The sequence below is a fragment of the Schistocerca americana genome, chromosome 11 (assembly GCF_021461395.2).
Source record: "Schistocerca americana isolate TAMUIC-IGC-003095 chromosome 11, iqSchAmer2.1, whole genome shotgun sequence".
NCBI classification, from domain to species: domain Eukaryota; kingdom Metazoa; phylum Arthropoda; class Insecta; order Orthoptera; family Acrididae; genus Schistocerca; species Schistocerca americana.
This window is the reverse complement of record NC_060129.1, coordinates 56,556,203-56,574,184: the sequence shown is the minus strand read 5'-3', so window position 1 is coordinate 56,574,184 and position 17,982 is coordinate 56,556,203. Positions and strand designations below refer to the sequence as shown.

The 17,982-nt window shown below is 42.5% G+C and overlaps 1 protein-coding gene across 1 annotated transcript in view; it reads left to right on the top strand.

The window, feature by feature from the left end:
- LOC124553686 (phosphatidylinositol phosphatase PTPRQ-like) overlaps positions 1 to 17,982 on the top strand; it is a 418,566-nt gene that overhangs the window by 159,198 nt on the left and 241,386 nt on the right. The window contains exon 6 of the mRNA XM_047127584.1: positions 1,799 to 1,894. The gene's annotated coding sequence lies outside the window, so the exon portion shown is untranslated. The remainder of the gene's footprint in view (positions 1 to 1,798; positions 1,895 to 17,982) is intronic.

The window sequence follows — 17,982 nt, the reverse complement described above, 5'->3', positions numbered from 1 at the left end:
TGTTTGTTGAGAAGAAAAATGGATCGATCAGGCTTGTCTTAGATTCGAGACAAATCGATACTATCATCATTCCTGAAACAGACAGGCCGCAAACTTTGGAAGAACTTCTTCAAAATTTTAATGGTGTAAAGGTATTGTCTTCCATTGATCTCAGATCCAGCTATTATCAGATCGAACTTCATCCAGAATGTAGAAAATACACAGCTTTTCTTTGTTTAGGCGTTTGTTATCAATTTCGGAAACTTCCTTTTTGTTTGAACATTTCTTTGGCAGCTTTCATTCGTGGGCTAAATTCCATATTACCTGAGTTCTTAAAACGTTACATTACCTTATATGTGGACGATATTCTGATAGCAGAAGCCTCATGGGAACAACATAATCGCATCCTCAACAGCGTGTTACATATTTTTGCAGAATCTGGAATTACAGTTTATTTGGAAAAGTCTGAATTCGGTGGAACAAAGGTAAAGTTTTTGGTACATATTATTTCTTCTGAAGGGATTCAGCTGGCTCTGAAAAGTTAGAAGCAATCAGAGCCATTCCAGTTCCATCCACAAAAAAAACAAGTCCGCAGTTTTCTAGTTATCGTAAATTTTTACCGTCGTTTACTGAACATGCAAATTCTAGTTACACCAAAACTTTGTTCTCTCACTGGAAAAAATACTATTTGGAAATGGGACGAATAGGCACAATTGGAATTCAGTTCTTTGAAAGAATCTCTACTTAACGTCCCAATATTAGCTCATCCAGATTTGTCACAAGATTTCTACCTTAGCATGGATACTTCTAAAGTCGGTGCCCATTTATTTCAAAAAGCCATAGAAAATTACGCTACTGTTCAGAAAACCATTGCTTTTGCTAGACGAGTGCTAACAAAATCTGAAAAAAATTATTCCATTACTGAATCAGAAGCTTTAGCTATCGTTTGGGCATTGAACAAATTCCGTTTCTTTCTTTCTGGTAAGCACGTAAAAGTATACAGTGATCACCGTGCACTACAATTTATTATGTCTTCAAAATTAAATCACGACAGGCTAAAACGTTGGGCATTGTTTCTGCAAGAATTCCGCTTCACAATAGTCTACATTTCCAGCAAGGAGAACATTGCTGCGGACGCACTGTCACGCGCACCGGCTGGGCTTGACAAAAGTAACACAGAAGGCAACCTCGAGGAAAATTTCAGTATTCTTTACATTCAGAAAGTCGCCTTTGAAAACTTCATCACCATATCTTTAAAGGACATTGTTCATGAACAAGATAATAATCCGATTTTGACAGACATTAAAAGTAAATGGCATGAAAAGACACACAGATTCAGCATTATTATCTGGTTAGAAACAACATACTCTTTAAACGCTGCACTATTGATGACAAGCTATGGGTACTTAGCATTCCTGACGATTTTGTTAATAAGCTCATTTGGTACATTCATTTCAGCTACGCACATTTTGCTCCACGAAAATGTTATATTCTTTGGACGACTTGTTATTTTAACAATATGGAAAAGAGAATTCGAAGAGTCTTGTCTATTTGTAAACTTTGTCAAAAGGCTAAACCATCTACTATCTCACGTCGTGCTCCGTTGTTTCCTATAACCTACACAGCCTACTTACAAGTTTTGATCATATAGTGTAAGTCTTCCTGAGTGGGACATGTTGCCAAACTGATTGAAACCCTTTCTCGCTCCACGAGGTTTCTGTACGATATTTGCCAAGTAACACCTTAAATTTTTTGGAACCACTATCTTCGAAATCAGTTAAAAGTACCAAATGTAAGTAGTTTTGTAATCTTTCCACAGGGCCAGTGGAAAGCTGCCGCAACGGTGGTGTGTGGAGCGTTGCAACCGGGTCATGCACCTGCCCACAAGGATTTACTGGCGTCTACTGTGAGGAAGGTAGGAATTTTTTAAAATTATTCTTAGTGTATCATTTCACTGATAATCCGAGTGTGTGTTTGTGACTGTGTGTGTGTACGTATCTTATAATTACATTATTCTGTGAGTAAATGGTACGATTTTAGAGTTTTTATCAAGTGCTGACTGACTTTGTGAAGCCCATAATTAAGTACAGTATGCTTGCTGCGTGTTGGCTACTTACTTTCAGCTGTTATACTTTAATTTTCAGTTAGACATTCTGGCGACCAAGCGTGCGAGATGGTAGACTAGTATGTTGTACGTAAATCTAACATACTCAACAATGTCAGGCATACCTACTGCAAGACTACTAACAGTTTTTACACAGTTGCACCACTTTCTTTCTTTTTGCATTTCTTGTTTCATCAGTGGAAGTTTCCTGCTGTCTTAACATACGTATGAGTGCTACCTTCAAGTTCTTACCTCTACAGGGTGTTTGAAAATTCCTCTCACAAAATTCAAGGGCTTGTATAGGGCAGTGACTACATAATATTTTGAACAGGAACCCACGTCTGGGAAGGTATCGTTTCCGTTCTAAGACGGTATAAATTTAAATGTTTAAATCAGCCATTTCTGCATGAGGAACTGAATTAGGCGTGATGTTATACAGTTAATGCCTGAGAATTAGAAAGGAAACATAAGGAAACATCCATTATCACTTAAGTACATTTGTCTGTGTAACACTTACACATTACATGTTAACATTATACAAAAACAAACAAAAAAACCCAGCACACTGTAAATACACTACAGTACTGATGCATTACAACAGCAGCTCGATGTGGCGACCAGCAACGTTGTTACAGACACTGCCCACAGCACCGTCTACCCTGCTGCATACCAGCACAACCAGCTCTTCCACTTTTCTGTTCCCCTCAGCAGATGCAGACACCATACACATATGTACTGAAACTGTCGTAGAACGCAAACGGTACGTTTCCGGACATGGGCTGTCATTCAAAATGCAGCGTCATTCTAAATGATGGACCCATTTTCAGAGCTTCCCATTTATTCAAGTACAAATCCAAAATGAACAGATCCGATACCAATGAAAAGAGGAACTTCCAAGGGATTGTTTCATTATGTTTGCTATCAGTATAATAGATTTAATAATTCTCAACAATTTTTAATTAATTAGTTTTTAATAATTATATAATAATTAGAAATGTGATAAATGCTATAAACGTTCAATGTGGCCACCATTGGCTGTACGGTAACCAAACTCGTCCCACACACGCTTAAGCGTATCTGCTGTTGCTGAGTGCACAGCAGCTGTGGTCCGGTTCCACAAATCGTTCAAAGTGGTCTGTACAGGCGGGATGTAAACAGCTTCCTTCACATAACCTCGTAAGAAATAGTCGCAGGCTGTGAGATCAGGAGATCTCGGTGGCCAGAAGTGCAGAGCCAGGTCATCGAGTACCCTGCGACCGATCCAACACTGAGAAAGGGAGTCGTTCAGAAAGCCTCGTACATCACGGTGCCAATGCGGTGGAGCTCCATTTTATTGGAAAATGAAATCCTCGGAATCTTGCACAACTTGAGAGAACAGCAATTGTTCCAACGTGTCCCAGTATGTGCTTGCCATTACAGTTCTTTCTGCAAACAAAAATGGTCTGTAAACCTTTGTACTGGCTAAGGCACAGAACACTTCAGTCTCTTTGTTGTTGCAATGGTGAATGTGGATTTTTCCAAACCCCATATGCGAACATTGTGCCTGTTGACTTTTCCTCTAAGGTGGAACGTCGTTCTGTCTCTAGAAATTACTGCCCTACTGCCGCGCGAACTCTACCAGCCGCTTCTGAAACCATCACCACCCGCCTACCGCCGCCTGTCAGAACGTTTGAAACTTTCTCTTTCCATTGGTATAAGGCTTGTGTGGGAATTGGTACTGTCAATAGTGACCAATAATGGGCAATTACAAAGCCAGGATACGGTATGTCAGATGCAGTTAACGGTAAGAGTATAAGCCGAAGTTAGTAAAGGAGACCAGATGCCATACACAGTCCTAGTCTTTCTCCAAGTCGCAGGAGACCTACATTGCCGATTTTTTGAAGTTGAGTGGAGGAGAAATGAGTGGGGTACAGGAGTTAGTGATCAGAGGATATGGCAGGATGCAAGCCCGATTAGTTCCGGTGTTCAGGTGTTTACAGGTGGGTCAGAAGATGGATTTAGAGACACTGCTGGACAGTCAAATCAGCCTGAAAGGGGGTTTGTGCTGCTTGTAGAACAGTGAGATTTTGAGGGTTTTTCACAGTTCAAGACGGTAACCTGCAGAGACCATCATGTTGTAAATGGATGTAAGTGTGGAGAGAAAAGGGAGGGGCATTGTTTTAGGTGTCAAAAGGTCATGTGTTGAGGACCAACAATGACTTGTTTTATGTCATGCGAAATAATAGGTACATTCAGTTCTGATTGTGATATGTTGTTGAAGTAGTGGAAACAGGGAGCCAGGGGTGGGGCAATAGTATTTGTGCATTCACAGATTGCAGGAAATGGTGAGTAATCAATATGTGAGTCATCATAAATGAAGAAGATGTTGGAGATATAGGTTGCAACGTGATCAGCTTTGTTTAGGTTATCAGTTATTGGTTGATGTTGTGGAAGAGTGGACAGTGAGTCAATGGAAAGTTTTCCAAACTTGGGAGGGTTAATGGGGAGTGTACCACTGAATCTGGTAGAATTCTGGCGCCAGTGCCTGTATTCTTTGAATTTAATAAGTTATGTGTCCTCGGAATCTTTCACGACGGCATACATGAACAAAACGTCCTCGGTTTTCCAGCCGCATCAATTCGAATAAAATCCTCGAGCTTTCGATGGCCATATCCGCCATCGTCGTCAGGAGTTCACTGACCGCCGGGGCTGCTACGGTTTCTCGCTTATAAAGGCATTATGACACCATCAGCAGCCAATCAGATCGATCCAATGTGACGCGCGCTCTTAAGTCGACCCGGGCAGCTGGGGGAGCTATTGCCCGTGGCAGCGCCGGTGACGTCAGGTGGTGCCAGGGGCAGGCGCCACGTTTGAAAATGCCGCTCCCGCGCCGCGCATCTGTGTCTGCTTCCTTCTATGTCCAACGCCCGCCCCCATGCCCTGCTGAGTGTATATCCCTGGTCTCTGTTGAAATTGTTGTTGTTTAAACGAATATCGACTGCTTCCTTTATAATGGAGTCCCAATATGTAGACGCATGAACCAACACTTTTGTATTTTCGAACTGTATTTTATGTCCATTTTATATGGAATGCTCCGCTATGGCCGACTTGTCAAGCTCCCTTTGTTACTAGTGTGTTTCTGTACATGTCAGTGGTGTGGTATCCTAGTTATGAGTCCCTAGGAAGGAATGGTATGAGTGATGGGATTGTTGGAGGAATAGTACAGCTTATGGGGTGACGAGGATACATGATATCTGTAGGAATGTTGGCTGATATAGCATCTGAAAAGAACTGTATGAAGGGTGGGGTGGGATCAATATAATCTGGTAGGTGGCAGGTTCTGTGTCGCTTCCAATATGCATATCTGTGGATTCCTGGTAGACATTTCCGTTGATGTGGCAGTATTCTTCGATAACACTGAAACAGAGGTTGGGATCTGGTGCATGGGCTAGAGGCAGTGTGTAAGCGATGTTGAGCTGAACAGGTAGGTGGCCACTTTTAAATGGATTGGGGACTGCTGCAGTGAGGCGTCCAAGGAGGTTGAGAGAAGTCAGCAGACAACTAGAGTAGTGTCCTAAGGGTAGGTGCACTGGGGAGTCGAGAGAATGTCCCCTTGGACACGGTGTGTAACCGAATGCTGGAATCAAGCAGAGGATCTGCTGCAGATGTTGAGTCAGTAGCAATAACACTTGTTGGAGACATTTGGTAAGCTACTCCCCTTACTCCATAATGGTCCAACTTCTGCAGTAATATTTTGTGGTCAACACAGTCAAAAGCCTTCGTTAAATCAAAGAAAACAGCTAGCGTTCGCAACCTTTTATTTAATCCGTCCAAAACCCCACAGAGAAAGAGAATATAGCATTTTCAGTTGTTAAACCATTTCTAAAACCAAGCTGAACATTTGACAGCAAATTATGTGAATTTAAATGCTCCAGTAACCTTGTATATACAACCTTCTCGATAACTCTAGCAAACACCGATGGCATAGAAATAGGTCTAAAATTGTCAACATTATCAATGTCTCCCTTTTTATAAAGTGGCTTCACTACCGAGTACTTTAATCGGTCAGGAAACCGACCACTCCTAAAGGAAAAGTTACAGATATGGCTAAGTACTGGGCTAACATACATAGAACAATACTTCAGTATTCTGCTAGATACCCCGTCATATCCACGACAGTTCTTGGTCTTTAGTGATTTAATTATTAACTCAATCTCCCTCTTGTCAGTATCATGGAGGAGCATTTCAGGTAACAGTCTCGGAACACTTTTTTCTAAGAGTGCTATATGATTCCCTGTTGGGACTAGGTTTCTATTTAGTTCACCTGTTATATTCAGAAAGTGATTATTAAATACTGTACATATATGCGACTTATCAGTAACACGGACATTCCCACTACACACTGATTCTATATCCTCGACCTGTCCCTGCAGACCAGCAACTTCCTTTACGACTGACCATATGGTTTTAATTTTATCCTGAGACTTAGCTATTCTATCTGCATACCACATACTTTTTGCCTTCCTAATAACATTTTAAGCACCTTACAATACTGTTTGTAATGGGCTGCTGCATTTAGATTTTGACTGTTTCTAACGTTTTGATATAATTGCCACATTGTGCTACAAGATATTCTTATCCCTCTAGTCAGCCACCCAGGCTGCCTGTTTGTGCTAGTACCCTGTTTTAAACGTTCTAACGGAAAGCAACTTTCAAAGAGCATGAGAAAAGTCTTGAGAAAAGCATTATATTTATCGTCTACTGTATTAGCGCTATAAACATCTTGCCACTCTTGTTTCTTTATAAGGTTTACAAAGGTCTCTACAGCAACTGGATCAGCTTTCGTGAACAGCAGATGACTATATTTAACACGTGTTCCAGCATAAAAATCTTTTAAAGTTAAAATTAGCGCATCATGATCTGAAAGGCCATTCACCTCTAACTTTATCTCTAATACCTTGTATATTTTGATAAAATATACTAATTCCCTCATTACTCGGATACCTAAGCTATGTCAAAAGTGATTCCCTTGTTAGAGAGACTTCTCTTAAACAGGAATACCGATCAGCTGACTTCAATCTAAAAAAGGTGCAGCTCTAACACCCACTACTGCAGGAATTTTCCCATGAGTGATCCCACCAACCCCACCTATGCTGTCACCTATAAGCTTTGCCACCCTCCCCTTCCCATACCTGTTGAGGTGCAGGCCATGTCTAGTGAAACCCGTCCTGCTGTAGACTCCACCTACACCACTGAAATGTAACCCATGCTTTCTGTCATCAGCGCACCCCCAAGTCTCATGTTATTACCCTGATGGCTGTATTAAGATGAGGCCGATCGTGACGCTGAAACAGTTCCACGAAATGCACATTCGTGTTGCCAGTCTGAGTGGCTATCTTTTCCAGGTCACCATCTATGTTATACTCCCCATCCCTATCAATACTATTACCAGCCCCACCCACAATCACTACCTGATCCTCTTTAGTAAAATCCCTACATAACCCCCCTATGTTAACAGTCACCTGGGCCAACCCTGCATTAGGCTTCACAATGCTTGTGACCTGGTACTCACCCCCCAGCACTTCCTGCAACTGCTGGCCTACACCTCTGCTATGAGAACTACCTAACAGCAGAACCTTCTTCTTCTTCTTCGACTTTGCAACTATTCTAGGCACAGTAACTACTGAGGTCTGCTGCATACTTCCTACATCTACAGGTACTAGAGATTCCTCTCCACTAGACTCTGACAGTTGGTCATAGCTATTGTAAACAACAATAGTAAAACTATCTGAAAATCTTCTTCTCCTAGCAGATCTCTTGCCAACAGCCAGCTCCCATTCCACAACCCCCTTCTCCCTCCTCATCCTATCTAGCTCCTCCTGTGCGTTTTTCAACTGCACCTGAAGGGCACAGATCTTACGCTCCTGCTCCTCTATCAATTTACTCTTGCTACATAACCTGCAGTTCCAGGAGAGGATCTCACCAGAATGCCCACTGGCTTCCCCACTGCATTCCCCCCAGTGGAAATACTTCGAACAAGTCTCACACCGCAATCCACTACCTACGAACCTACGGCAAAGCCCACACTTCTCACTCATGGTAAAATTATACTTTTTCTAAGTTTCGCTACTACAATAAGAAGATGTTAAAAACCTGACTACAATAATCACAAACTTACTCTACAAGGGAAGTAACTACTATTATTAACAGTATTAATAAACAACAAATGTGAATATAACAAAAGACTAATACAGAAAGAGAATCAAACGTCTAATGACACAGTAACGAAGCTGTAAACAGTTCCCAAAAGGTTCTTCTGAAATTATTTTACCAGAAAACACCAAGACCACCGGTTGAAGACTACTAAAGTTCCTAAATAAACCACTATACACAAACAATTAATTAGTACTTAGCTTTCGATGCACCACTGCAGCTGCAACTGGTCAGCGCGGAATGTAAACACAGGCAAGAGGTTAAGTTGCTCGATACGAAACACTCACAAATATCAGGTCACAACACAAGAAAGGCAGAGGTGAATGAAGAAACCACTAATACGTCACTTATATAGTAAATATTATCACAAAAACCGTTAAAATACGTATCTGACACCTAAAAATATATGAAAGTTCGGACGTGGCTTTGCATTTCACGGAATAGGACTGATGGGTGTTGTTTCAGGTGCTGTAGTTAGAGGGGAAGCTATGTTAAGGCATAGCTGAAAGAAGTTAGACGTTATTCAGGTGGACAGTTAACGTAACAGCAGCAGAGAGGGCTGCTTTACGGTCTCTCAGAGGTGATCCTGTCATTGTCATTTTACTTTCGGACAAAGGCAATGCCACCTTTGTTTTAAAGAAACAGGGTTAGGTACCAAAGATACAATGTTTGTTATCTGACAGCGTATTGCAGGATCGATGATGACCCCACGAAAAGTGTTGAGAGAAATATTAACAAACTGCTGAAGAAAAATGGTTTGTCGTGGGACACTTTCAAGACTCCTACCGCCTATAGTGCTGTTCCCCCTAGGTTATGTGGTCTTCCGAAAGTACACAAGGAACGAGATCGTTTCCGTCATATAGTGAGCAATATCGGCGCTCCGACATATCGTGTAGCGAAGCATCTTGCTTCTCTGTTGAGACCACAAGTTGGTCGGTGTGAACATCATACAGGAACTTAGTTGATTCTTTACGTCGTTTGGAGGGAATGCGGTTGAATGACTGATATTTTAGTAAGTTTTGAAGTGGTCTCTCTCTTTCTCTCGTGTTCTTCTGTGTGATTCGCTGTGGTTAATTGAGGTTAGGTTTGGTGTTGAATTAACTAACCTTTTTCGACAAGTGTTGACATCCACTAAATTTTTTATTCAATGACCAGTATTACGAGCACACTGATGAAGTTTCCATGGGTAGCCCGTTGTCTCCTGTGACTGCAAATTTGTTTACAGAAGACTTCAAGGAATGTGCATTGGAGTCTGCGCCTTTGAAACACGCCCACTTCTACAGATATGTTGATAATACTTTTGTTGTTTGGCCTCATGGTAGCGAGAATTTGAATGCCCTTTTAGGCCTTCTAAACTCGATCCACCCGAAGGTTCACTTTACGATGTAGGTGTGAGAGGATGGTTGCCTTCCCTTTCTTGATATTTTGGTTGGGAGGAAGGTCAATGGACCATTGCGACATGCAGATTACCGGAAACGTACTCACACTGACTCGTATTTACAGGCTGATAGTTCTCACCATACTGCTCAGCGTGAAGGGGTACTCCGTACCTTGGAACACAGGGTACATGTCATTTCCGACACTGAGACTTTGCCAGCTGACCTGGCCCATCGTGAAACTACATTTCGTCAAAATGGTTATAGTGAAAGACAGATTGAAGGTGCGTTGCGCTATCGACCGACTGTGCATCGGGTGACAGATGACAATACTGAGTCGACGCCTAAGTCTACTGCCTTTCTCCCTTTCGCAGGAAGCACTTCCATCAAGATCGGTCGTATTTTGCGGAAATACGATGTGAAATGTGTTTTTCCAACCTCCATCTAATATAAGAGTGCTTTAAGGTTCTGTTAAGGATGATCCTGGTTTGTGTAAGGCGGGGGTATATTGCATTCCTTGTAGCTGTGGCATGGCATACTTTGGTCGGGCTATCGGAACAGTGGAGGACCCATGTACCGAGCATAAACGGCACACACGATTACAGCAGCCAGGTGGATCTGCTATTGCCGTACATTGTTTTGATACTGGTCATCCTGTGTTATATAACGACACCGAGATATTGCCGTGCACGTCCAGCTATTGGGGCTGTGTTATTAAGGAGGCTGCTGAGATTACCTTGTAAACGGGGATAGAGGCGTTTGTTGGAACTCTGCTTGGAATCCTGCTCTCTACCCTGTCAAAAAACAGAGGAACAGAGTAAACGCTACCTCACTTGCCAGTTCGAAGTCTTTCACTATCGATACCTCTGGTTATCTTTGGTGGCAATAGTGTTCAATGTCTGTGTGCTATCTCTCCTGAATTACTCCAAGAACCGAGGTTTAAAATTTGTTTGTACATCGCCTGTCGCTTTCAGTTTGTGCCTTGAAAATGGCGGGGTACAGTCTACTCCCGCCGTAATATCGGCGGTCGCTGTAAATTCTACCTGGCTGAATTCCCGTAAGTTGCTTGAAAATTTTATACGCCAGGAGAAACTCAGATCCCGAAGAGAAACTTGCATTTAGAGCACTTTGTGAAGCACACACCGTTAGCAAGCGAGTGCCTTGATGACAAGTATGATTTACGACACACGCTTTCTTCCCCTACTTTTGTCGAATGGTTCGTTAAACTATCGGTTGCGTATTCTACTGCATTCTACTAGGAGGGATTTGAAAATTTAGCTTGCCCTTAATACGCACGATGGAACTGACAATACAAGTAACAGAAAAATATATCGTTAGGTATGTGTGGCGAAATTGGTCAAAAAGTGACGTTTCCCGATTTTTATCTGTTAATAATATTTGCTCTCTCAAGAATAATTAGCCGCTTCATATAACGATTAATTCCAATTGGAAGTATAGTTTTTATTATTTCAGAGTTAATAGTGCAAGTGTAAAAGTACTCTATGTCCGGAACTACTCACTCCAAAAGATTGTGGTTTACAGGTATTCATTCCTTGAATTCATGTTCATGTTGAGAGGTTGGATACAGTGTGTAAAATGAAACAGCGACATTACACATGCATTTTGTGGAGACTCTAAATGGCAAAAAGGATGGCTTACAGACGAAAACATTGATGAACTCCAGCAATATTGTGGAATGGCAATAAGAAACAGAACATGTGACCTACAAGGGATGAACAGAGCAGTGTGGGCTACATTCTTCCTCAAATCATCCCCTGAAGATACACCTATACATGGTCTGTGCCCACCTCGTGCTGATTCATGATGCAAGTACCGCAAAACTAAGGCAGCTGGTACGGAGGAACAGTTCTGGCACAAAAATAGCGTACCATGTGCAGTGATGAAAGCTAGGCAGTTAACTCATCGTGACTTTCTTTCCAAATATCTCTACGGTCGAACGCAAAACGCGAATGAGTCTTTCAATAACGTCATTTCGACCCACATACCTAAAAAGTCTTTGTAGGAATGACGACTCTACGCTAGTGTGTTTGTGACGCTGTGATAACGTTTAACGGTGATAATAAGAGATGAATTAGGGTACCACAGCAACTCGTTATCCCTCCCGACCTTCCAACGAATGAACTGACTTAGAATCACGAAAGCCCAGCGTGAGTGAAACTGTAGTTACAAAAAATTTCAGATCCCTAATTGTCAAAGGTTCTGAAAAAATGGGTCATCAATATTGCAGATTTAACGCTGTATGTATGGGATGTACACACTCCCATTAACACTATCAAGACATGCATGTTAAACGTCATTTAATTACACATCGAAGAATTATGGAGAGATACAGAGACAGGCGGCTGGGGTAAAATACAGGAAGCAAAAGGCTATTTACAATTTGTACAGAAACCAGATGTCAGTTATAAGAGTCGAGGGACATGAAAGGGAAGCAGTGGTTGGGAAGGGAGTGAGAGAGGGATGTAGCCTATTCTCGATGTCATTCAATCTGTATGTTAAGCAAGCAGTGAAGGAAACAAATGAAAAATTCGGAGTAGGTGTTAAAATCCATGGAGAAGAAATAAAAACTTTGAGGTTCGCCGATGGCATTGTAATTCTGTCAGAGACAGCAAAGGACTCGGAAGAACAGTTGAACGGAATGAACTGTTTCTAGAAAGTAGGGTATAAGATGAACTTCAACAATAGCAAAGCGAGGATAATGGAATGTAGTCGAATTAAGTGTGGTGATGCTCAGGGAATTAGATTAGCAAATGAGACACTCAAAGTAGTAAAGGAGTTTTGCTATTTGGGGAGCAAAATAACTGATGATGGTCGAAGTAGAGAGGATATAAAATGTAGACGCAATGGCAAGGCAAGCGTTTCTGAAGAAGAGAAATTTGTTAACATCGAGTATAGATTTAAGTGTCAGGAAGTCGTTTCTGAAAGTATTTGTATGGTGTGTAGCCATGTATGGAAGTGAAACGTGGATGATAAATAGTTTAGTCAAGAAGAGAACAGAAGCTTTCGAAATGTGGTGCTACAGAAGAATGCAGAAGATTAGATAGGTAGATTCACATAACTAATGAGGAGGTACTGAATAGAATTGGGGAGAAGAGGAGTTTGTGGCACAACTTGACTAGAAGAAGGGATCGGTTGGTAGGACATGTTCTGAGGCATCAAGGGATCACCAATTTAGTTTTGGAGGGCAGCGTGGAGGGTAAAAATCGTAGAGGGACACCAAGAGATGAATACACAAAACAGATTCAGAAGGATGTAGGCTGCAGTACGTACTGGGAGATGAAGAAGCTTACACAGGGTAGAGTAGCATGGAGGGGTGCATCAAACCAGTCTCAGGACTGAAGACCACAACAACAACAAGAACACAGAGACAGGAATTCGAAAGTGAAAGTAAAGTAGATTTCCGTTCATTGTGGGCGGTGGAAAGTGAAGGTAAAGTCGAGTTTGGTACGACTCTACCAGTCTTGTACATGAGCCTTCTACAAGCCCATAAACGCAGTACTCTGTACAACATCAGTCCCAAACCTCTGCTACTAGGGTTGGCGATTATTACGGAGACAACTAGTTTTCGCTTAAATTGGTTTTTTTCAAATGCCAGTTTAACCTGTTAAACCTGTTCAAAATAACTGGTGTCCCAGATAGTCGATTTTCGACTTTTTTGTTCTCATTATTTCGTGTAATAAATCTAGAAATCGAAGAAAGGCTGAAGAATTTTGACACACTGACGTTGTAGGTACAAAGGAAGAATGTTAAATCGAAACGGAAAAAAGACTTACTTGATATGTTGTTCTTCTATAAAAAAAAAAAATTATCGGTATTCTGCTACTGGTTCTAATTTTTTGAAAGTATTCTCTTACTGATTCTAAATTTTTGAAACTATTCTCAAAAATCATACCAGTATTTGGGCATTACGAACAGTCAGTGTTGAAGGGCGGCAACTGGGGAGAAAGCCTCTATTGGTGTGTTAATTTGTCCACTGTCATGGGCTACAAGCAGATGGAGGCATGTTGTAAAGACACAGGCAGCAGATCAGCTACTTTCTACTTCCACTGTATACTATGAGTGAATTGTTGATAACTTTTTAATTTATTGGTGTAACCATAATTTCCTTCCTCTTTTATTATTTCATAGAAATGGCAGGCAAATATCTAATCTCCCAAAGCAGATGAAGCATTGCACTTGACTCCTACATATCTTGTAAATATAAAAATACTTCCAGACTAGGGTTGGTGGCATTCTACAATAGTACGGATGTCCGCCGACAATAGTGAGAAACTACGGTATAGACCTTCTAGTACGATAACAAAAATTAGGTTAAATATATCTCAATTCTTTCAATTTAAATCTGTACTTCATACTAGAATGTCGTGTTCCCAGTTTGGCACAGCTTTGCCACAGGAAACACGAAAGCGGTCGAAGACGTCCGTCTTCTGGTCGGCTCCTGATCGTTGTCAGAAGGAGGCTAGGTTTTGATTACGCAAAGACCTCTATTATTAGGAAAAGTATAACCCGGATTTCTTTACGTAATCAGTATGAGATTTATAATTACCTAAGGGACCTTTAACAATGAACAATAAAAAAATTGCATTTGCAAATGAGATCATTAATAAATGGAGCAGCTATGAGTTACATAGAAGGCAAGGAGCGGCCTTGTGTCTACGACCAGGATGCCGCAATATTATTTGCTGTAGTAAAGGCTGTTTGATATTTACAAAAATAATATGACATGGAGGTTTAAAAAAAAACAAAGGAAAAGAATAGAATAAGAAATCTGGTAAACACTAAATATATTCAAACAATTCTCACTAGCAAATTAGGGCTTATTTATAAACAGTATAACTTACATAAGTACTTTTCTAACTGTATGGTGTTCAGCCTGCCCTGTGCTGTCTCCTTGGTTCACGTTTTTGTCACAAATTACAGTCATTACTTTTCTCCTTCGTTAAAGACAATTCTTGCACTGGCCAACACCTTTATAACAAAACTTGCCAATTTACAGTTTCGAACATAAATTGTTTGAATTTTATTAATTAATAATGTTGTCTGCACGCTGGCAAGACCGCTCACTTTTATAGCTTAAAGTCGACCTTCTTTACGTTTTCACATTACAGGCAGAAGTACACTAAAATCTGAAGATCTACAACAGTTTTTTACTGTCATCTTTTATTTAGATCGAAGCGGAACTTCAGTTCAGCTTCTGTTAAAATGTTTCTTTGACTGCGCAATCGATGTATTAGCGTCCGCGCTAGATGCGCATCTTTACAGCTCGCAAATTATATAAAATAAATGTCTTTCAAAGAATAGGTCTTATTTCATAAGTTGATCATTTAACATTCAGATAGGTGAATGCCTTTCCAAGGGTACTCACAATATTACAACCTGGTCAAGGACGTAGGGGGGGGGGGGGGGGGGGGGGGGGTTGGCGACTTTGTTAAAGAGGCTCTTAAAAAGCTAACGTTTTTCATTTTACTCTGAAAATTCATTTATTTATTAATTTTAAGTAATAATTCCTTTGAGAAGTATTCATACAACTGATACTTGGTCTCTTAAACTACGCAAGAAAAACTTTTGTTTAAAAAAATGGTTCAAATGGCTCTGAGCACTATGCGACTTAACTTCTGAGGTCATCAGTCGCCTAGAACTTAGAACTAATTAAACCTAACTAACCTAAGGACATCATGCACATCCATTCCCGAGACAGGATTCGAACCTGTGACCGGAGCGGTCGCTCGGCTCCAGACTGTAGCGCTCAGAACCGCACGGCCACTCCGGCCGGCTTTTGATAAAAAACTATTAGATTTGGCTATAGGATAACTTCAAACGAATAAAATTTTGAATCAGTGTTTCGCTTCTTTGCTAACAAAACGCAGTTCACAAGGTAAAGGCCTCTGACACGGCCCTCTGGTTCGGCTCAAATTTTGCAAGTCGCTTGTGTACAACTTATAACGAAGGAAGGACTAAGATATCTTGGCTGAACACTCCCCCCCCCCCCCCCTCCCCTCTCTTCCAACGCCTCCCCCCCCCCCCTAAAGGTTGTGACGAGCAATCGACTCAAAATTGGTATGGTACGGTAGCTCAGCGTGTTCGGTGAGAGGGCTGGCTGCTCTGTGTAATAAGAGCTGAGTGAAGGGATCAACGGATGCCATGTGACGTTCGCTACGATCAAATACAACGAACAATAATGTTTCCTGTTTATGTCGTTGTAACTAGTTTTTGTTTGTTGTGCCATATCTTTCAGTTGCATAATCTGAATTATGGAGGATGTACACCCTTCGACCAGAGCTGAAACATATATTTGGGAGCCTAACACAGACGACGGCACGCGGGAAGTTACCGACGCTGCGTTTTCGTTTGTAAAAGTGTTGCAAGACAGATGTACACTCCTGGAAATGGAAAAAAGAACACATTGACACCGGTGTGTCAGACCCACCATACTTGCTCGGGACACTGCGAGAGGGCTGTACAAGCAATGATCACACGCACGGCACAGCGGACACACCAGGAACCGCGGTGTTGGCCGTCGAATGGCGCTAGCTGCGCAGCATTTGTGCACCGCCGCCGTCAGTGTCAGCCAGTTTGCCGTGGCATACGGAGCTCCATCGCAGTCTTTAACACTGGTAGCATGCCGCGACAGCGTGGACGTGAACCGTATGTGCAGTTGACGGACTTTGAGCGAGGGCGTATAGTGGGCATGCGGGAGGCCGGGTGGACGTACCGCCGAATTGCTCAACACGTGGGGCGTGAGGTCTCCACAGTACATCGATGTTGTCGCCAGTGGTCGGCGGAAGGTGTACGTGCCCGTCGACCTGGGACCGGACCGCAGCGACGCACGGATGCACGCCAAGACCGTAGGATCCTACGCAGTGCCGTAGGGGACCGCACCGCCACTTCCCAGCAAATTAGGGACACTGTTGCTCCTGGGGTATCGGCGAGGACCATTCGCAACCGTCTCCATGAAGCTGGGCTACGGTCCCGCACACCGTTAGGCCGTCTTCCGCTCACGCCCCAACATCGTGCAGCCCGCCTCCAGTGGTGTCGCGACAGGCGTGAATGGAGGGACGAATGGAGACGTGTCGTCTTCAGCGATGAGAGTCGCTTCTGCCTTGGTGCCAATGATGGTCGTATGCGTGTTTGGCGCCGTGCAGGTGAGCGCCACAATCAGGACTGCATACGACCGAGGCACACAGGGCCAACACCCGGCATCATGGTGTGGGGAGCGATCTCCTACACTGGCCGTACACCACTGGTGATCGTCGAGAGGACACTGAATAGTGCACGGTACATCCGAACCGTCATCGAACCCATCGTTCTACCATTCCTAGACCGGCAAGGGAACTTGCTATTCCAACAGGACAATGCACGTCCGCATGTATCCCGTGCCACCCAACGTGCTCTAGAAGGTGTAAGCCAACTACCCTGGCCAGGAAGGTCTCCGGATCTGTCCCCCATTGAGCATGTTTGGGACTGGATGAAGCGTCGTCTCACGCGGTCTGCACGTCCAGCACGAACGCTGGTCCAACTGAGGCGCCAGGTGGAAATGGCATGGCAAGCCGTTCCACAGGACTACATCCAGCATCTCTACGATCGTCTCCATGGGAGAGTAGCAGCCTGCATTGCTGCGAAAGGATGATATACACTGTACTAGTGCCGACATTGTGCATGCTCTGTTGCCTGTGTCTATGTGCCTGTGGTTCTGTCAGTGTGATCATGTGATGTATCTGACCCCAGGAATGTGTCAATAAAGTTTCCCCTTCCTGGGACAATGAATTCACGGTGTTCTTATTTCAATTTCCAGGAGTGTATTACACAGCTCTACAAAATAAAATTTTTTTTCATTGCCAGGGAAGTTTGAACGAAAATGGGATATTGTTATGATACTCATTCCGAGTATATTTGTACTTTTTCCAAATTGGCTCTGGTTTTTGAGATATAGGTTATTTGTGGAAATGAGAGTTTCATGTGGATAATATCGACTGCAGGGTCCATATATGGTGTAATGTATTTGCTACCTGTTTTTTAATTAGTGATATTGTACTATCTTTATTAAACAATTGTGCTCAGGGAGTGCATCTGTGTGGTTGAGGATTACATCATGCAAACATCACACTGTCAGCATGTGTTCAGTCCTGTTGTGCGGTGCGTGTGTTGAAGATATTGAGGGTTGTGCAGATTTGAATTCGGCGGTACTCGACATTCATTTGTTGGCCGAGGTAATCCCCGCAACAGCCGATAGGTAGCGTTCGGTGTAAACAAGAAAAATGGCGATGGTCGAAAGTCACACACATGTGCAATGCAGCTTCAAGGAGACAGAAC